Genomic DNA, 21,837 nt, shown 5'->3' on the forward strand with positions numbered 1-21,837 from the left:
ACTTGCCTTATATCATGACTTCAGGTTGCTGGAACTTCTCAGTGGGGCTCTGCATCTAGGAGCACTAAATCGTAGCTAAGATAACCAGTGGAATGTGGCTCTGGTTGGCTGTTGCTTACGCAACTTGAATGGTCTTCAATCATTTTCAAAATGCAAACAATTGCATTTTAGAGCACTTTTTCTTTCTTTGGACAGATGTTCCGAAGTTGTTTCTCTCTCCATTCCTGTCTCTGTCTCTTTCCTTTTGTAGAGGAATTAATGCATAGCAGGTACCGGGCCAGGTGTTTTACATTCATTATTTCAACTATCCTTACAGCAACTCTCTCCAAGAGGTTTTGTCAGTCTCATTTCACAGCAGAAGATCTTGAGGTTCAGAAAGTAAGTCATCCAAGACCATTGTTAAGACCTCAGCTGTTAAGTGACAGAACAAGAATTTGAAGTCCCGTTCCCCTGACTGTTAAAATGGGAGGGGACCTGGGAGAGAGATCAATTCATCTTTTGTCTTGACTGTTGAGCCCACTTCTTTGGGGGGAGAAAAGCCACCTGCTCCATCTACTCCCTCATTAGTGCTAGGGGACTCTGAACACTTACTGTGTTCCTGGCTCTGCTAAGTCCATTATACACGATCCTGTTTGGTGCCATTAACAACCCTACAGGGTAGATGCTAATTATTAGACCCACGCAACAGAGGAGGTGGTTATTGAGGTGAGGTACTCTAGCTCTGGAGTAAACTCTTCTCACAAGATAATCTACTAATTTTATCAGGGTTAACAAGGGCACATGGTCTCTATTACTCTTGGGAACGTTATCTGTAACTTTACTTCTGCTCTTTTTTGGTGGTATCCATAACTAGTTTCTCCTTGTCCCCAAGAACAACAGTGGACATTGAAGGTATGGAAGCTATTGAACAATAGGCCAGTAGAGTTTCAACACTGCAAGGCTTCTTCAGTCTTCAGGCGTCAAATCGTCCAGTAGTTTTATAACGGTGGGACATGACCTGTTCAGTGGGTTGTAAAAACAACTTACTAGCACGTGATCAGTATTCCAGAAGTGAAATGAGTAGGATAGAAAATATAGAGTATATTGCACTCAGGGTGAAATGGTATCGAGAAAGTTGCCTCAGTTACCTCTGTGCGTGTGTGTGCGTGTGGGTTCTGGGTCACTATGTAAAATGCATTTCTTACTGATGGCCATCTTTGTCCAAGTTTGAAAAGCATTGGTTTCATTAAGTGATTTTCAGATTTTGTTCCACGGCATTCATGGAAGCTTTAGATACCTTAGGGGAAATTGGAATGGAGAAGCTGAGTAGGGAGAACTTCGGGAATGTCCCCTCTTCTGATGAAAGGATTCCCATGTTTATCTGGTTCTCATGTTGGATTTTCATAGGATATTTCATCTTTTTTAAAAAAGACTCTCCTATGGGGTGCCTGGGTGGCTCAGTTGGTGAAGTATCTGACTTCTGCCCAGGTCATGATCTCCCAGTTCTTGGGTTCGAGCTCCGTGTTGGGCTCCTTGCTGACAGCTTGGAGCCTGGAGCCTGCTTCAGATTTGGTGTCTCCCTCTCTCTCTGTCCCTGCCCCACCCATGCTTTGTCTCTCTCAAAAATAACTAAAATATTTAAAAAAATTTTTTTAAAAAGACCCTACGGAAAAGAAAAGAACTGAAGAGCCACTGATTTACCTCATTGGATTTGTGTTGTATTGAGTATCGATTCATTCTTGCGTGACTTCATATGGTAACCAAGGGGCAGCCGTTTGCCCAGTACTGTGATGGTTGCCATAAAATATACAGCAATGTTGGCAAATGGGACCATCGCTGTCCTTAAATGGTTGTTTTAACTAACCTGATAACGACCTGCTGTTTACACCAGATACGGCAAGGAAATAGCTGAAGATGTTGTTCAGAATTTGGAAATTTCCTTAAAAAGATATAGAGAGTTGTTACAAGAAGGGAAATGGAAGGATCAAAGGTGGCTGTAGCAATGGAGATAAAGGAAATAATGAAGGATTGTACTTTGGTTCAGACCAACAGCATAAATGTAACTGCAGTATGAATTTGCTTGACAATGTTCGTGAATCAATGTCTGAGGTTGTTACCTGACTTTTCACTCTGTAAGTCAACAGCGTGGCGTAGGCCAAAACCCAAAGTAAGCCTGGCTACATGCGACACATTCATGGCCATGGAGTACAGAGTACCTGTGTGAGCGGAGACTGCGAAAATGGCCACAGCCCTTTGCAGCTTTTCCCATGTAAGGGTAGAGTCCATTGTGTCTATTTCCCTGCTTCTTGATTTTTGAGTTGACCCTTTGATTAGCTTTGGCCAATAGAATGCGGCAGAAGTGATCCTGTGCCATTTTGAACCTACTCCTCAAGCATGCAGCCTCCATTCTTGAACTCTTAGACCCTGATACAGACATGCAAATAGGCCCTAGTTAGTCTTCTGGAGGAAGGTAGACAATGGGAGAGAGACTCCAGGTACCATAGCCAAGGCCATCCTAGACCTACCAACCTCCAGCTGATCTGCCAGCTGATTGCAGACACTTGAGAAAGCACAGATGAGTTCAACCAGGCCCAGCCCAGACCAGAATAACTGTCTTGCCAACGCACAGGATCATGAGCTAACTTTTGGAGTGTTTTATTAGGCATCAGATTCTAACAGATGCATGCACCATCCTGCATGGGCAAATCCACACTGGAAGACACATGACCACATCTACCAAAAATATTAGCTAGAAATGTTAACAAACTACAATGTGTTCAGGTCAGGGTGAGGATAAGGGTTCTAAAAACCTGCTGGATAAGAAATTAAGGAAGCTTGGGAGCCTGGGTGGCTCAGTCGGTTGAATGTCCCACTCTTGATTTTGGCTCAGGTCATGATCCCAGGGTTATGGGATTGAGCCCTGCATCGGACTCTGCACTGAGTGTGGAGCTTGCTTAAGATTCTCTCTCTCCCTCTCTCTCTCTCTCTCTCTCTCTCTCTGTCTCTCTCTCTGCCCCTCCCCTCTGCTTGGGCTCTCACCCTAAAAATTAAAAAAAAAGAGAAGTTACATAAGCTTAATCTGGAAAGTAAGGATGTTTATGGGAACATGAGCTCTCCATTTTGAGACTTGACATTAATGGGAGAAGTGGGATGAATTCTTTGAAACTTCTGTGGTTGATTGAATATTGGCTGTAACTTCTCCCATTCCATCTATTCCTGCCACGGCCTTAGGGTAAGCAGAGTATGGTCTTCTCTTAAGTACTTTCTTTGACCTTGGGCTTGGACATGTGACTTGATCTGGCCAATGAAGTGTAGGCAGAAGTTACGGAGCATCTGCGGCAGACTCATTCTCCTATTACTTCTGCCATCACCATAATAACCGGATTTCCCAGAGGAGGATGAGAGGCTTGTGGAGCAGAACCCCCTCCCCCACCCTGCAGCAAGCAACAGAGCTTTCCCAGCTCCCCCCTATATTATGAGTGAAAAGTTAATGTTTATTGTTATATGCTCCTGGGGTTTTAATATTGATTCATATCTAGTAATAATTGACCAAAGTACTTCTGAGATTAAAATTAAGATCAAGGGGTATCTGTGTCAAGGAAGGAGACTTATTTAAGGACAAATCTCTGCTAAAGAAGAGAACTGTCCTAAAGTAGAACACATGGAGAAATTAGGAGTTCTGTATCCATGGAATATTCAATCATCGGGAAGCTGTAGATGGTGTTCTTAGAATGAGAATCAGACTTTCGTTTCAGAGCAACTGAGATGCTCAGCAATTTGGAGGATGGTTAGCAGATAATTTCAGTTGTTTTTTGCCACAAAGGAAGGGTGAGCGTGCAGGAGTAAGCATGTGTGTGCAGGGAAGGTGTTGGTTAAGAGGGACAAACACTGTGGAAGCTTTGAATGCCCACTAAGGTGTTGACCTCTGATTCAAGTCTGCGCACATTTGTTAATCAACCTGGAACCTCTCCCTCTTTCCTCTGAAGTTCCACTTATTCCTGAAGTGCCAGCTTAAGTCTGGTTTTCTCTCTGGGAAGTTCACCTGACCTTTCCAGCCTCCAGGGACCAACCCATCTCTGGAGTCTTCATCTTGGCTGCCTTGTCTTTCTCCTTGAATTTTTCCAGGCTGAGATAGATGTTTCTCACATGCTCACATAGGGTTTCCTCAAATTAAGGACCTTGCTGCTCTGGAATGTGGTCTTGCCTCTCTCTTTAGAACTGAGAGCTGGTAGAAGGCAAGAACCATAGCTCATTCACCCAGCACCCCCTCTATCTACCATAGTGCCTGGTACATCTACATGCTCAGTAAATATTTGTGGAATGAATGGATGTGGGTTTCTTTCATCTTTTTGGTGCAACTGTAAACTCCTAAAGGCAGTTGCTACATTCCCATAGTGTTCCAAGGCCTGTGCATTTGTTCATTCAACAAATATTTGATGAATGAGTCTGACCCAGGCTTACAACACCCTATGCCACCCGGCTCCTACCATCTCTACGATATAATTTCATGTAACTTCACTCACTCACTGATCTGCTCAAGCCATACTGGCTTTCCTCAGTTCTGTGAACCCTTAAACCTCATTCCCACATCAGGGCTTTTGCAGTCCCTTTGGCTACAATCACTTTCCCTTGGTCTTCTGTGGCTTCCGCCTTCTTGTTATTCCAATCACAGGTCACCTCTTTTGAGAATCACGTGCCGAGTGACCAATCCATGGCACCACCCTGCCTCTCTCCATTGTGTCTTTCAATCCCAATTCTCTGCATGACGTTCATGACTTTTGGATAATTATCTTCCTTCCTTCCCTCCCTCCCTTCCTTTCTTCCTCCCTTCCTCCCTCCCTCCCTTCTTTCCTTCCTTCCTTCCTTCCTTCCTTCCTTCCTTCCTTCCTTCTTTCCTTCCTCCCTCCCTCCCTCCCTTCTTTCTTTCCTTCCTTCCTTCCTTCCTCCCTCCCTCCCTTCTTTCTTTCTTTCCTTCCTTCCTTCCTCCCTCCCTCCCTTCTTTCCTTCCTTCCTTCTTTCCTTCCTCCCTCCCTCCCTTCTTTCTTTCCTTCCTTCCTTCCTTCCTTCCTTCCTTCCTCCCTCCCTCCCTTCTTTCTTTCTTTCCTTCCTTCCTTCCTCCCTCCCTCCCTTCTTTCCTTCCTTCCTTCCTTCCTCCCTCCGTCCCTCCCTTCCTTCCTCCTTTCTTTCCTTCCTTCCTTCCTTCCTCCCTCCCTTCTTTCCTTCCTTCCTTCCTCCCTCCCTTCTTTCCTCCCTTCCTCCCTCCCTCCCTTCTTTCCTTCCTTCCTTCCTCCCTCGCTCCCTCCTTTTCTTCCTTCCTCCCTCCCTCCCTCCCTTCTTTCCTTCCTTCCTTCCTTCCTTCTTTCTTTCCTTCGCCAGCATGCTTATTTATTGATTGATGGTCTCTCTCAGCTAACATGTAAGCTTCGTGACAACAAGTATCTTTTTGGTTTCACTCAACAGCTGTATCCCTAACATCTGATAAATATGTATTGAGTGAATGGAAGAATGAATGAGTGAATGAATGAATGAACATGGATCCAACACTCAGCTCTGCATTGTGAATACCGTGGGAAGAGAATAGACAAGGATCTTACCGTCAAGTATTTTATAATTTTTGCTGAATGATCAACGTATACCTGGTACAGCAGAGAAACCAAAACCAAACCAATAAATGCTAAACACAAAACAGAACAGATGGGAGTGTGTGTAGCTCAATGCATGTACTGAAGCCTCAGCTACTTTCTGTGAAATGAGGACAATAATGCCTCGTTTGCAGGTTTGCAAGGAAGGTGAAGTGAGATAATGAACAGGCACCACTCAACGTGTGGCACATGGCTCTCATTCTGAGAATGGTATTCTCCCAACACCAACCCCAGTTTCCCCCCAACGAGTGCAATGAAGCATTTTAAGAAGCTTATGTTGGTCTACCTATCTGATCCACTCCAGAGAACCGAACTTCAATTCCAAGTATGGCTTCTGGGCTTAAATCCAGTTACGAAAATGTTTCTGTCCCAGGTCCTTCCAGAGTGTTAACGGGGGAAGTGGAGCGATTATGGTTCCTTTGTGCACCATGAGCTTCTGTTAGCTGCTGTTCTTGAGCTGGGTGGTGGGGAGCTACGTGATAATTGGGTGCAAACCACAGCAAAAGCACGAAGAGTCAGGGAATGCTGGACACAGGGTGGGTCTTCCGCAGAGGTGTGCCGATAACCGCTGGTGTTGCCAGAATGCCCTCCATGGAGAGTCAGTCCTTTTGTTTCAATCATTGCTGGATGGAATAAAAATAAGAACAACCGTTAACTCCAGCAGTCATTTAAGCGGGTCGAGTTCAATACTAACATCCAAAACAATTATGGTAGTGAGTGGCCAGCACTATGATCAGGTCTCAGGAGGGTGCTTCCTGGAGACTGGGTGGCTGAGTGTCTAGTGAGCCAGATCCCGCAGAAGCCCTGGGGAAGGGGCAAGTTTGGCCAGTGGAGGGGCAAGGACAAGGACAGTTACACAACAGAGCTCCCAGAGTGAACTGTTATCTGTGTCTAATCTGTCCTCCCCTCCCCGCTCCACCTACACAGATGTGCCCTTTAAATATTTATTTGCCCACCTTTGCGGTATGTGCTAGACCTTGTCTCAAAAGTCAGCTTGATCCCTTTGAAGGTGTTTACTAATTAGATCAGCCTGGGAAGTTAGGCAACTTCAGATAAATTTATCCTGTGTGAGGTAGTCCCTGGGCACAAGACCCCTAAACAGCCTGGGGTGGGGGGGGGTCAGCTGCCGCTTTCCTGCTTCCTTCCTTTACTGGAGGAAGTCCTAATGATTGCCCAATTAAGCTGAATGGCACTGCCTCTTTTTTTCTGCCATTAGCCCCTGACACAAGTCTGAGGCAGGCAGCAGAGTGGCTGGAGCCAGAAGGCTAAATGCTCTTAGCAAGCACGATTATGGATCAGTTGCGTGCTGGGCTCACTTTGACATAATCCACATGAAATTCTTGCTTAGTGATACAGCATCTGGGCCGTAGGTATTGACTCGATTGTGAGCTTGGCTTGAAAGGGAAATTGCTGCTGCAGTAATTCAAGTTCAATAGACCCGCAGGTCACTGCCCTCAAATATTTAAAAATAATATTTGCTTCAGGAGAATTTGGGCACGTGCATGAGTGTATGTGCGTGGGGCGTGTGTGTGTGTGTGTGTGTGTGTGTTTGGGCATATATATCCAGCTGAAAGAGCTTCTAGAAGAGGCGAAACATAAAGTGAGGGGGAGAACTTTATTATGCTGGGTCCGAAGGCAGCCTCAGTGTATGTATGGTCAGATTCATCTGATTCCCTTCAGTCACCTCAGCTATTGTCACCGTTGCGATAGGCCGGGAGAGAAAGACAGCTGATGATGGCTGCCGGGACTGCCTGTCTTAGGTCTCAGAGGATCCCCTTAGAGAGTTTTGCTTCAAACGCCTTTGCTTGTTCCAAGAGTAAGGCCAAGTGCTTCCTGCTCCGTGGAGCCCCCTGGGAGAGCCTGAGAGCATGCAGAGTGACGCCTGGCAGCCTGTGACAAAGCCATGGGTGTCCGTGGGCTTTGCCTGGCATAGCCCGCCTCTCCCCGACAGAGCCAACAGCACTGCTCTCTGTTTCTGCGAGCCCTTGTTCACATGTCTGCCACAGTCGGTAATTAAGACTGTTAATATGTTTACCGTGAAGCTGGGAGTACCTTAGCCTTGTAACATAGCACTGTGACCTATGCCTGGGTCCACAACACGTATCAAATAACCAAACGGACACATTTCACAGGGAGAGCTGAGTTTCTTCTTGATGTTACTAAAACTTGCCGCCTCTCTCAATCAAAAGGAATGCAGTTTGCCTGAAGTTAGCATTGGACAGAGAGACTGGGGGCCGCATGGTGTCAGAGGACACAGCCGGCCATGTCAGCATGTGTCTGTCCCTGGGAGATTTGACTTTCCATCTGGGGAGGGCGACTTCCCTTTTGATCCTTCTGCCACCATCACACCGTCCTCCAGTGTTAACGCTTGCTGATTTAACACTTTGGCCCTGAGGTGCTCCGCACCCCCTCCCCCCTTCCTGTGTTTCTGTCATTTGGGAGTAGATCTTAGTAGTTAGAATCTCTAGGGTCAAACCACCTGAATCTGAGTCCCATCCCCCCATGAACAAGCTGTGTGACCTTGGGAAGGCTACTCATTTCTTTGCAGGTCCTTGCCCGCTTCCTTAACACTAAAGTGGGGTTCTTGAGGTTGAGAGGCTAAGCAGAGATCTTAAGGGAGTGTCTGACTTAGCATAAATGCTCAGGATTGTTAGCTATTTCTTCCTGCAACGTGAAAATGATCCCGTCCATCTTGGCGACTGTGTGTGGGGGGGATTGGAGATAATGGATACAAAGTGTCTGGCCCCCAAATGGTAGTTATGACTATCGTTATTATTGGCTCCCCCAAACAGATCAAAATATAGAAAGATTTGATCACTTCCTAAGGGATTGCACAAAGAAAGTGACCCAGTATTCAGCTTTGACCTTGACATCTCCTTCCCTGACTAGTTCACTGTTAAGAATTACAGATCTCATACACTTTTGAGAAGATTACCAGGGAACAAAAGACCCAGGAAGAAAATCTCTCTCTCTCTTTTTTAACGCTTAATTGCTAAGATACACACCCTTTCTCTTGAGGGACTGACCACAGGAGGGATTTTCCAGTTCGAAAAATATCTTCTCCCTTACTCTCAAGGCTTCACCTTTGCCTAACTTTATTATTATTATTATTATTATTATTATTATTATTATGTTTATTTTTATTTTTGAGAGAGAGAGAGAGTGTGTGTGACCAGGGCAGGGGCAGAGAGGGAGACACAGAATCAGAAACAGGCTCCAGGTTCTGAGTTGTCAGCACAGAGCCCTACGCTGGGCTTGAACCCACAAACCTCAAGATCACGACCTGAGCTGAAGTCGGACACTTAACCTACTGAATCGCCCCTGCCTAACTTTAGAAATGCCAAGTTTTTGGGGCACCTGGGTGGCTCAGTTGGTTAAATGTCCGATTTTGGCTCAGGTCATGATCTCACGATTTGTGAGTTCGAGCCCCACGTCGGGCTCTATGCTGACAGCTCGGAGCCTGGAGCCTGCTTCGGATTCTATGTCTCCTGCTCTCTCTGCCCCTCCCCTGCTCATGCTCCGTCTCTGTCTCTCTCAAAAACAAATAAACATTAAAAAAAAAAGAATTGAAGAACTGCCAAATTTTAAGGCAATCCTACCACCATGATAGCAATTATACACCAAGCCATCCCAATACCTCATGCCACGGGATTTTATTATATTAGTAATATACACATTTGTGGATATATCACCATAGTAATGTTTTATTTTTGAACAAAAACATGATACTACTCTAACAACTGTTTTTTGATCTTCTTTTCTGTACTTCATAATATATTATAAATTTCCTGCCAGATCAATGAAATGATTTTTACACCATTTTGAATACCTGCTATTATATAATATGATTATTCCATAATGACCTTAACAAAACCCCTATTTGTAGACATATAAATTGTTTCTAATGTTTCCTCATTGTAAACAACACTGTGATGAATATCCTTATATTTTTCCAGTTTAAGATCTAATTGTTAGCATAGAATAAGTCATCAGTAGTGGCATTTCTGTTTAAAGGGCATGCACTTTTTGAGGCATTTGATAAATTCTGCCTAGTTGTCCTTTAAAAGCCTTTACCAAGTTGATCCCCAAATAATCTAGAACAGCTTTCCATTAAAAAAAAAAACAAACAAACTTCTTGGCACGTATAAGGAAGGATAATTTAGGCACACATCAGCAAGGGCAGAGGGCAAACAGAAGAATCTGCTGGAAGCCAACTCCCATGGGGGCTTTAGTTGCCCAGAGAGCTGAGGGGAACAATGTCTTTTTACCATCTTCACCCATGGGTACCACTGAGACGCCCCCTATGGCGGGAGCAGCTCCTGTCTGTAGGAGTTTTCATACATCCCAGTGACACTGGATTGTGGTTTCAGAAAGAAGCCATTTTTCTTAGGAAACAAGGCTAGGCGGTGGTGTTGGCAGGGGACCAGAGAAAAGGCAGAAGGTGGTGCAGGTGAAGAGGTGTGGGTTTTTAGTGGGATGTCACCAGCTGTTGTGACTTAAAACTCAAACACAGCCTTCAGGTGACAGTCTAGAAGAAGTTACTAGTTATGCTGAAGGCTGACTCGAAATCCTTCCTCCCTTGTCAGAGGAACTCAGCGGGTCTGAATGAATCATCATGAAGAAGCATAACTTGTTGAGGCTTCCCAAGACACGGAAAGGAATCTGGCCGACCTCTGTGTCGAAGCTTTACGAGACAGGTGGGTGCAACCGCTGATCTTTACGAAGGCGACTGTGGCTCAGAGTCTTGGGACTCCTCTGTGCCCTGTAAAGCTTTTATGAAACCTCTGTCATGCTCTTGGTAGGTCCTGTGTCATGAAGAAGGATGCTCAGCACAAGGAATATGCCATATATGACCTCTTCTAGGTTTCTGATCCTTCCAGGGAGGGATCTCAGCACTTTTTGGCTCTTGTCAAGAAACCAAATGGCTGAAACTAAGTGAATTGTTCACAGTGGTAAGATCTTGTTTGGGAAGAAGGGTGTAGCTTTATATAATCCTGGGGCTTATTGGCTTGGGTGAGAACTCCCTGGCATCTGCTGGAATTTGTAAGTGATGATGCAGGGAGGGAAATGGAGAAGTCAAGGCATTTACTGACCTAACACAGGCTTGTTAAAAAATACCAATTACATATATGCAGTGTCTCTGCATTAAAAAGAAAATATACACTGTCAGGAGAGAAAATGGGTTACTATTCACGGCTAATTCTTTTAGGTAAACATGGGAGTGTTCATACTTATGGCAAAGAGAAAAGTTTAGTAGAGATTCATGCAGCCCCATCATATATTTCTTGGGGCATCTATCTAGCAGTGGGACTTACTAGGTTTTCATTTTTCTCTATATTTCTCTTTCTGTTTTCCTCATCTCTTGTTCTACCATATGGGAGGATAGAAAACAATGACAATGAACAAAAAACAAACAGGACTTGGAATCAGATTACCTAGAGTCAAGTCACTGTGAGATGTTTGGCTTCTCTGAGCCTCACTTTTCCCATCTGCAAAATGGACACAATGAGACCTGCTTTGCTGTGTTTGTTCATTCACCACAGGTTAAATCGAGTATCAGTGAACCAGCTAGCAAAAAGATGAAACATTGGCTCCAAAGCTTAACATGGCTCAGTTTTTTAGATTTTTACTTTCTGTTTTAAAAACTCTTCTGGGGGCACCTGGGTGGCTCAGTTGGTTGAGATCATGACTTCAGCCCAGGTCATGATCTCGTGGTCCATCGGTTCGAGCCCTGCATTGGGCTGTGTGCTGACAGCTTGGAGCCCGGAGCCTGTTTCAGATTCTGTGTCTCCCTCTCTCTCTGACCCTCCCCTGTTCATGCTCTGTCTCTCTCTGTCTCAAAAATAAATAAACATTAAAAAAAAATTAAAAAAATAAAAATAAAAACTCTTCTGTTGCTTCTCCTGACTTAATCTCTACTTCAGACAAGCATGTAGTGTCTTTAGCTGCTCTGGTAGATTTATGGATTTTTGAATTTGGAGGTTATTAGAAGATTGTGTCCCTCTGTTCTTGGTGCAAACTACCAATCAGGAAATAATGCGGACATTAGAATCATCTTCTTTTCCTTTTAGAATGTCCTTTTCATTGTCCAAGCTTTCTGTGGCTTTTCTATTTCAATCTGTATTGCCCAGACTGCTAATGGGATAGGCTCCTAACTGGTGTCCTTGATTTGTTCTTTCCTTGCCAGCCTAACCTATACATAATATTTATTCATTCACTTAGCAAACATGTTTCATGTATCTGACAGTTTCCACCAACTCTAGTGGGTGCTGGACATGTGCCTAAGTCGCTCAAATACCTCCCTCAGATTCGCATCTCTATTAATGTAAATATCAAGCCCCTTAACCTAGAGTTCAAAATCCCTGAGTAAAACTGTTTCAACCTGCTTTTTGATTCTGTCTCACGACCTACATCAGCTCTCCACGTTAGCTGGGCCGATCTCCTCCTTAGCTTTGCAGATGTCCTTCCCCCTTCCAGGAATGCTCTCTTGTCTCTATTTTATTTATTCCAACCTAAGGTTCAGTGCTGATCCCAGATGTTAATTCCCCTGTGGAATATTCAGACTGTGCCTCCTTGGGACCCTTGTCACTTAATATCTGAGGCCACATAATTCAAATGGCTGTGTAGCTTTTCAAGCATCCAGGAAGACAGTAAGATTTCAAGGTGGTTGAATGAAAACATAGAAACATCTTGACTCATTTGTTCTTGCATCATCCACAGGACCTCATATCACAGTGTCCTGCTCAACAAACACTTGTCTGTTTGTTGTTTGAGCCATGTAATGAAACATAAAAACTGGAACTAATGCACTGTTAGAATTATCCCAGTAGCCGATTGCTTCCCTCTCTTTTTTGGGGATGACTTCAGATGCCAGCTTGGTTCAGACCCTTCCTTATCTATGGTGTCCTCTCCAACCTGGCTACCATCATTCCTTCATCCCTCTTCAAAGTCCTCTTGCTATGGAAATACAGGGTCACAGGGGCTAGTAGCATTAGGTAGTTTCTACTGTTTAAAAGAAAAAAAGCTGATGCTTTGCCTAGGTATCTAGATCTGACTTACAATTCTGACTGTAAGCTGAGCAACCCTGGAAAAGCTGTCTTGCCTCTCTGAGTCTCGGGTTCCTCTTCTGTAAGACAGAATACATAAAACCTCTTGCAGGGGCAGTTGGAAGAAATAAATATGATAATATACATATACAGCACTCATTGCACTGCTCAATTCATACTAAATGCTTATTTAATCATTGATGTGATTGATATTCACCATAGATGCTAGAGTAGTCCACATCCTCTTTGCAGGAACCATTGGATTTATAAGGATGCGTATCAGTCCCGTGTGTGGTAGGCTCTCATAGATTTCATTTTGGGAGCTGGCCATATCCAGCCTTCCCTGCTGGTATAGGATCTCTTTTGTTTTGTAGTCATTTTTTTAAATGTTTATTTATTTTTGAGAGACAGAGAGACAGAGCGTGAGCAGGGGAGGGGCGGAGAGAGAAGGAGACACAGAATCCGAAGCAGGCTGCAGGGTCCGGGCTGCCAGCACAGAGCCCAACATGGGGCTCGAACCCATGAACTGTGAGATCATGACCTGAGCTGAAGTCGGACACTCAACCAAGTGAGCCACCCACATGCCCTTCTTTTTTTTTTTGTAGTCTTGTTGGAGAGTAGTGGCCTCTACCTACCACAGACGTCAGACAGCTTAGACTCAGCCCTCATCCCTAGGCTGCCAGAGCTGAGCAAATGTCTTGGCTTGGCCAGTTGGATGTTTCTGCAACCTGGCTTCTCAGGCTTGGGATCCTGGTGGTATGACTTCTGCTTTTGGGATTTTGAAGTATGAGTGTATGTCCAAAGCTGAACGGTCACTTAGAATTCATTCACAACAATGAAGGCAGCTTTGATGGTGTGTTCGGCTGTGTTCTTCCTTCTTCTTATGATATTGCTGTTGAGTTTCCTCCTCCTTAATCATCCAGACCACTGGGGTTCTTGTATTCTAAGGTCCTGTTGCTGTGAGCCTCATAAGCTTCCAGGAAGTCACTATCTGACCACTGCCCCCCGCCCCCCAACATCTCCAGTTTTTCTCCATACATAATATGAAACCGAGAACTGAGAATGACATTCTGTGCATCTCATGTACTTCTTTCAGTGACCAAGGCTCCACAGTGCACTAGGCTGATCTTCAGTCCCACCCCCATGGTGGCTGAGTGGGTTCTTCTGCCCCCCTCATCCTTGTCACTTGGCTTCCACTGTTTACTTTCTGAACCCTGAAAACAGAAAGAAGGTTGAGCTGCCCTCTAGCTAAGCCACTGGCTTTCACATCACCCCCGCTTCTGCCTTTGCAGAGTGGCACCGCTCACCTTGAATTGTTACCATGTTTCAATCCTTTACTCCTGCCTAGGAAGGGTGGCTCAGCCAATGAAACTGCACCTTTTCTTTCAACATCAGAACTTGTTTTCAGGAGACATGGGTTCTCATCCCACCTTGGCTGCTGATTCTCTTTATGTAACTCAGTTTAGCTCTTCGTCCTTCAGTCTTCTTCCCTCTAAACTAGGCTAAGTAGCACCTGGAGGGGCAGTCTGGGGCAGAAATATAATGATTGTCATGCTGGCATCTTTGTAAAGCAAGACTGATGTGGTGATGATCACCACATAGTGCTATGAATATTTTTCACAATAACAGTGATAATAAAATCAATGGTGAGAATATCAGGAAGGGCTGGGTGGCTTTGTGGGGTTTGGTTATTAATGGCAGAGGACTGTGCATTGATTGGCAGTGGCGGGGCGGGGGGGGATGGCTAGGGGCTGGGGCCAAGCTACCATTTTTCTTAATCACGTAGTGACCTCTTCTGGGGAACAAAAGAGGCAAGCAGGGCCTCAGCACTGGGGGACCCCTTACACATCTGCTCTGAGGCAAGCAATGATAGCACAGATGGTCCCAGGGGAGAAACTCTCAGGGTAGATGTTTGCCCTGGGCAACCAAATGGAAAACAAAAACAAATGAACTGAAACTGAAAATCATTTGCTCAGGAGCCCTCCCTGAGAGAGATATCATAGAGCTGGTCAAACTTTGGGGGCCCATTCCGCGCCTTGTGGTGAGGCCGTGGTCAGGCAAGCTGTCCACAACCAGGAACGTAAGATCAGCCTTGAGGGAGAATGGCTCGAAACAGGTCCAGATGGGAAATGTACTTTTGTGTATTCCTAAGTGGAAGAGAAAAGAAAGACTATCTCAGATATACAAAGCTAGGTTCAGAGTGAGGTCTAGTAGAGGAAGTGGCTTTTGCTCAATGGTCCTTTTTTGGAGGCAGGAGAGGGGCAAGCTCTTCCTATAGCCTTGCCAATTGGACTGAGAGTAAGGCAAACCAGAAGAATGTTTGTTTGCTTGTTTGTTTTCTCCAACAAATGTCACCATATTCATCTGTTACTTCAGACTCTTGGAAGGAGAAAGAAGAACCTCCAGTAAGCCTTCTTGGTGACTCTAGCTACTACTGCAGTCCCCTTCTCTGGGTGCCTGCAGGACTTAAGCTGGGCTAGATGGCGGAGCATTTGATCAGACCTGGTCTGTGTTGGGCTGTCCTGTGCTACACATTCCCAAGAACACAGCCTTGTCCATGGCTTCCACATAAACTCATGGGCAGCAAAGTGCAGGTTGACGGGAATCCTATTGTCCAACCTCTTGTTGGATGGAGTCAGAAGAACTGGACTCAGAGAGAAGAAGGGTCTTACCCTAAGTCCAGGGACAGAAGGATGAGGCTCAGATTAGAATGGAGTCCTCCAACCAGTTAACAGTCCTGCCCCCCCACTTCCCTCCAGCCCCCCCCCCCCCCCGCCGCATACTAGTTGACTAGCTTTATTATTAATGCTTGTGTACTAGGTTGACTAATAGTATGGTAGCTACAACTTGTTAAGTGACTACCGCATGCGAGTCTCTGTCCACTCATTTATTTAGCAAAGATTTGTTGACTATAATGTGCTAGACACTGGAGATAAGGGTAGTGAGGAAAAAGTCAAAAGCTCTGCCATTGCCAGTGATCTCATCTACAAAGATAAAATGAAAACTGCAATCACCAAAGCCCAGGGATCGGATGCTGTAAGAGGCCGCCACGATAGGGTGGAGCTTTTAGTCCGGGGAGAGCCACTATAAGGAGGTGGCCACTGTATTCATACAGTTGCTGGGACCTCACATCCCTGGGCTATCCTTACCTCCTCTGATTTTCTTACGCCCTGCATCCTCCACCAGCAAATCTGGTTGGCTCTGCATCTGAAATATGTCTCACCAGTTGGTGCCATCCCTCTTTGTCCACACACCCCCAGTCTCTTGGGTGCGTTGCTGGGACATGATCTCCATGCTTCCACTCTTGCCTCCTCACTATCAAATATGTTCAGACAATTTGGGGCCATAACTTTGTCCAGGTCTTATACAGGAGAACTTCTCAGAGGCTTTCATTTATGAAAATGCTAATCAATATGCTGAATCTCCAAGAATAGAATAGAGTAGACAGCATATTGCAAACATATTTGGCCACAGCATGTTTTCTTATGGAGTATTTCACACAACTGCTGTCCCATAGAATGCACTCTGGATAACCCAGAAAATGTCTGTGAAAAGATATCATATAAAATTATTATTATCCCACATGATGACCCAATGGGGGACGGAGACACTCACAACAATTTTGTTGAACTGGGAGTCAGGTTGAGTAAGTTTTAGCTGCAGTTAGCTACTTTTGAGGTCTGTGGCCTTGGGCAACTTATTTAATCATTCTGAGCCTGGTTTCCTCATCTGCAAAATGCAGATAATAATTCCCGTCCTGTCAACTTTGCCAGGCCGTTTGGGAGAATCCAGTGAGATGATGGACGCTAGAGAAGGGGGCATCCCTTTGCCCCGCGAAACCAAAGCACACCCAAACCCAGTGCCATTACTGTGCTACCAGGGAGGCCTGGACAAACGTTAGTATTTCTGGTTACACCATCTCTGCATTTAGTCATGATCAAAGAGCAATAAATTAACATTTGGCTTATTTACTTGAGCAACTGAGAGTAAAAACCCAGGGAGTTGCTGGCCATGGGCTAGAAATCAAACAAATCAAAGAATTAATTGGAACTGTACAGAATGCCAGTCCGTGCCATGCACGGGAACAGGAAAGAAAAGCCAGATGCCTGGACAGAAGATGTAAAGAGCAGGGATTGTGTGAAAAGTTTCGGGAGGTAAGAGAACTTCTAGAGAGAAGCTATGAGACTGTAGCTTAAAGATTGATTATCATCTCCACTAATGGTGTTGACACAGTGCCCTACACCGAGTCACTGAATGGCACTGGGGGTGGTAACTCAGTGAGGGTCAGTGGGGCAGTGTGGCAACTCCTAACTGGCAAAGCTCTGAGTCTTTGTAAGGTGCCCATTCAGAGTACCTGGTTCAGACCAGGTCCGCAAGCTCTGCTGATGTCTCCTTCCGGACCCAAACGCTGCCAGGTTCTCTTTTCTCTGGGGCTTCGGGCTATGACCGACCAGGTGAACTTGGGCTAAGGACACTGAACTTCCAGACGAATTCACGCTCAACAAATACAACTTGTGTTTCTGGGCCAAGCCTCTGTTGGTGATGATGACAAAGATGATGATAGAATTAATAATGGTCATAAAAAATAGAACATCCAGGGGCGCCTGGGTGGCTCAGTCGGTTAAGCATCCGACTTCAGCTCAGGTCACCATCTCGCGGTCTGTGAGTTCGAGCCCCGCGTCGGGCTCTGGGCTGATGGCTCAGAGCCTGGAGCCTGCTTCTGATTCTGTGTCTCCCTCTCTATCTGCCCCTCCCCCGTTCATGCTCTGTCTCTCTCTGTCTCAAAAATAAATAAAAACGTTAAAAAAATTAAAAAAAAGAATAGAACATCCATATGGAAGCTTAGAAAGTCACTCATATCCAACCCCCTCAAGGGGGTTGGATAAATAAATAAATGGCCGGTGTTCTTTCATTTTGTTATGTGCCCACTTATCAGGAAGTTTAAATCCAAAGTACTTTCTCCACCTACCCCCAAACCTTAAGATTGAGGCAACAGTGCCCCAGGCAAGAACTCAATCGAATGAAAAAGGTTTCTGTTTGCACAAAGTTGTTTACCAGGATTACTAAGCAAACAGGAGAAATGGAACAAAATGATAAAAACAATCTTTGGTGCTTTCCTGTGGGATTTTCTGAGGTCTTTCAAAGCATGTCCAGTGACTGGTGAAATTGACTTCTTGGAGGAAAGAGAAGAGGAAGGAAAGTGAACAAATTATCATGAATCTTGTCTCTTGTGGGTTTTAGGGCTGTAGCTGACCGTGGCTGCTCCCAGCCTTTGCTGAACATGAGTTTTTTGGTGTGACCTGTGGTTGGGTACATAGGCCAGTGGTGTTCCCTGGAAACATGGGTAGGCTGAGGCCAGAGAAAGCTGATAGAGTGGAGTGTCCTGGCCTTTCTCAGAAATGAGGGTTCTCTAAGTAAGAGTCCAGGTGGTAGTACAACCAGGGGGGTTATCAGCAGTGGCACCTGAATTGCCTGGAGCAGGAAGGGACACAAATATTTAGGTAGCTGCTGGGTTTCTCACAACTAGGAGAATCTCAGCTTATGAAACAAACTGGCAGCTCATTATTGTCCCCGCTGAACAGATGAGGAAACTGAGTCTCAGAGATTACATTGAACCTGTTTAAGCTTACCCAGCCCCAACCCGGGACAGCCTGGATCCAAATTCAGACCATCTGATGCCATGTCCTGAGCTTTTTCCCTACAGTGAGGATCTGAGAAGCCTGACCTTTTCCACGCCACCCGCCCGCGATTCAGTGTGTTTGGCTTGTCATTATCTAATTACTGGTTTGCTCTGAAGCTTGCCTTCATTTCTGGGCAGCTCCTGGGATGGAGACACATTCAGTAGTGACAATAGATGTCGTTTCTTGGGGTTGAAGAGTGACTCAGAGTGAGAAGATGGGTTCAATGACCCAAGGGGCCTTAGAACCCCTTGAATTTTGACGGCTCACAAACAGAGCACTTATGAAGTGTCAGGCAGAAGGCTGAAGGCCCTCAGCAGGAGCTCGCCCTTCCTTGCGATAATCTTAGGAAGTACACATCATTGTCATATCCATTTACAGGTGAAAAGACTGAGGCTTACCGAGATTGACTTGTCGAAGCTTGCATAGCCAGAAAGCAGAAGAGCTGGGAATTGACTTGAGGTAGTCTGAGCACTTACTCCTGACTCTGAAAACACTTGTCGAATATTAAGTTGTTCTCAAAGAGGTCCTCTGACCAGCATTGACATCAACCAGCAATGTGTTAGGGATATTGAATCAGAAACTCTGGAGGTGGGGCCCGGCCCTCCGGGGTTGTAGCAGCCTTCCATGTATGCTGATGTACACTCCCATCTGAGAACCCCGTGACTATGCTGAACTGCTGTGCTCTAAGGGAGAAAGGACTCAGAGTACTGCAGGTGCCAGGTGAACGTAGACTTGGGAAGATGGCTTTCCAGGATGGGCTGTTGTTTTGGATTGTGGACCACACCTGAGGGAATAGAGCAAAGGCAAAAATCTCTCCAGAGAGGGCATTTGATGGGGAGAGAAGGGGGGATGGGGTGACCTCACAGCTACCTTCCAAGAATACAGTGTGTTTGTAGGACACGTGTCATTGATCCACTAAGGATCACTGAAGTCAAGTGACTTGGCCAAGGCCCTGGAACTAGTGACAGGTGATGGACTCAAAGTCAAGCCCCTGACTCCTTACAGGGCATTCTACCACTGTGTCTCCCCAGAGCATGGTGAGTCATAGACGTTTCAGTAACTCCCTCTGGATCATGAGAAGCTCTTCTCAGTAATGGTCACAACCTTCTCCTGATCACATAACCTGGAGTGAGGGAAGAAGAAAAAGGACAGCAGGGCTGGTGGTTCCGGGAGGGAGGAAATATGAAGGGAGGGATTCAGAGAGGGGCAGAGAGGAGACAGGGAGACATCATGTTCTGGGAACCCAGGACTATCTCCTCATCTTGGCCATCATCGTCACCATTTACTGGGCTGTAAAATGCTCTAAAGTGGTGCCGCACAAAACAGGGTAGCACAGCTGAACTTGACTTTGATTCCTGGCTTTGCCGGTGACCCTACACAGTTTATTTAACCTCTCAGAGATTGGATCCTCATCTACAAAACGAGAATCCTCAGAATTCTGGCCTCATAGGATTTGAGGGAAATTCTAAGGGAGTTAATGTATGTAAAACCCTTAGCAGATTGCCTGGCTCATAATAGGTGCTCAATAAATGTGCACCAGAGTTGGGAGTGTGGAAATAATTTCCCATTAATTTGCTTCCCAGGGATGGTGGTTAATGTCAGGAAGATATGCAAGTCTGGGCCAGAGCTGAATTCTTTTTTTTTTTTTTTTAATGTTTATTTATATTTGAGAGAGAGAGAGAGTGTGAGCAGGGGAGGGGCAGAAAGGGAAGGAGACACAGAATCGGAAGCAGGCTCCAGGCTCCAAGCTGTCAGCACAGAGCCTGATGTGGGGCTCGAACTCACTAACCATAAGATCACGACCTGAGCCGAAGTTGGACGCCCAACCAACCGAGCCACCCAGGCGCCCCTAGAGCTGAATTGTTTGAGAGGATGTAGGGGGTGCTGAGGCTGCTACCAATGGATCACCTTATCTCTTTTTCCAGTACGTAGTGGATGATGAAATAAGAACATCTCTTTGAAAGTTCCCAAGTCATTCCCCTGTCCAGGGTGCTCCCACCCCTCAGTGCAGCCCTGACCCCACTCAGAATGGCCCTTAAGCCCTCTCCTTTCTCTTCCCCTCCCCTCCCTCCCTCGCTCTGGTTCCCTGGACATTGCCATGCAGACTTGCATCCCAGTTTTCAGCAGCATCTCACGTCTGTCCATAAGAACGCCCACAGCCTACACCAGAACAACGGGGTGAGGGTGTAAGCTGTGGTGGGTCCCGAGAGGCGGGGCAGAGTGCCGGCACCCAGACCATCTCTAGCATTGAGAGAAGGAGGTTGACTCTATATAATCTCTCGCTCTACCTCTACCCATGTGACCAAGATGCTTGAGCTCATTCATAAAATAATAGGAAAAGCTAACATTTGTTTGAGCAGTTCACTATATGCCAGGCATCAGTCTCAGTGTTTTATGTGTATTTACTCAAATAATGCTCAACGTAACCCTCAAGTAGAGCTACTGTTATAATCCCCATTTACAAATGAGAAAATGCAGACACGGAGAGGTTGAGTAACTTGTCCCGGGTCACGCAGCTGGCAAGCAGGATTTAAATGCAAGCGTTCTAATGACAGAATTTTCCCTCTTAACCACTATGTGATGCTGCTTCTCCAAAGGGGACAGCAGGCGTTCGTGACAGCAGAAAAGAGGTCTTATTTCTAACATATATTTTGTTGAAATTGTATGAATATGAGTGTTATTATTAACTTGGTTCTTAGAGAAGTGCGTATGGCAAAGGTAGTTTACAAGGATTTTCAAGGGGTCGGAGTTGCTTTGGGATCAACTTTATTCCTGTGGCATAAAGGCCAAGTGAGGTCTGGAAAAAAACACCCTGGGAGTTGTGATCTTGTCAACACACCCCCACCCCCACACCTCTGCTATCAGCAGAATATGAAAATGCCCATCTCAATATGCCTGGAAGGGAACAGAAGTCACCCAAATGGAACATGCAGAGGGTGGGGTGTGTGTTAAGGCCAGGAAGGGGTTGCCCCCTTACAGAGCGCACGGAGAGATTTGAGCCAATGCCGTCATGTTCGCTTTGGGTATTTCTCAACATCAGCTAGAAGAGCCAATTCTGATACTGCCATCTTCCACACTCCACCCCAATACACACTTGTGTCTAGCCAAATGTCTGCTGGACATCTGTCCCTGCGAAAGAGAAGCTCCCTTAAGAACCTAGAGCACAGACTCAGTGTTTTATATTGCCGTAATTTCACGTGTAAAAGAATCACGAGAGACTGTATCGATCAGTTTTGCTGCTTAACAAAGAACCCTACCCCCAGATCTCGGTGGCTTATAAAAATGAAGATTTATTTTCCATTTACGTCACAAGATGCCCACAGCTCAGCAGTAGTTGTGCTTCAGGCTGTGGGTTGACTAAGGGTCAGTTCCATTGGTCTTCTTGGTCTGTGATTGCACAGGAAGGAGCAGCCCCTATGCGCAGTGTGCTGTTCCAACAGAAGGCAGGAATGCAAGAGACCGACTTTTTAGGTATGCGGTCACCTTACA

General features: G+C 45.6%; 1 long non-coding RNA gene across 30 annotated transcripts in view; it reads left to right on the plus strand.

Moving 5' to 3' along the window:
* LOC109273131 (uncharacterized) overlaps positions 1 to 21,837 on the plus strand; it is a 133,497-nt gene that overhangs the window by 84,618 nt on the left and 27,042 nt on the right. For 28 of the 30 annotated variants that reach the window (XR_008420018.1, XR_008420021.1, XR_008420022.1 and 25 more), the window contains one exon: positions 10,208 to 10,318. The exons of the other annotated variants lie outside the window; for them this stretch is intronic. This is a non-coding gene — a long non-coding RNA (uncharacterized LOC109273131). The remainder of the gene's footprint in view (positions 1 to 10,207; positions 10,319 to 21,837) is intronic. 30 annotated transcript variants of the gene reach the window in all.

This window comes from Panthera pardus, unplaced genomic scaffold (genome assembly GCF_024362965.1).
Source record: "Panthera pardus isolate Hobbes unplaced genomic scaffold, ASM2436296v1 HiC_scaffold_7, whole genome shotgun sequence".
Classification (NCBI taxonomy): domain Eukaryota; kingdom Metazoa; phylum Chordata; class Mammalia; order Carnivora; family Felidae; genus Panthera; species Panthera pardus.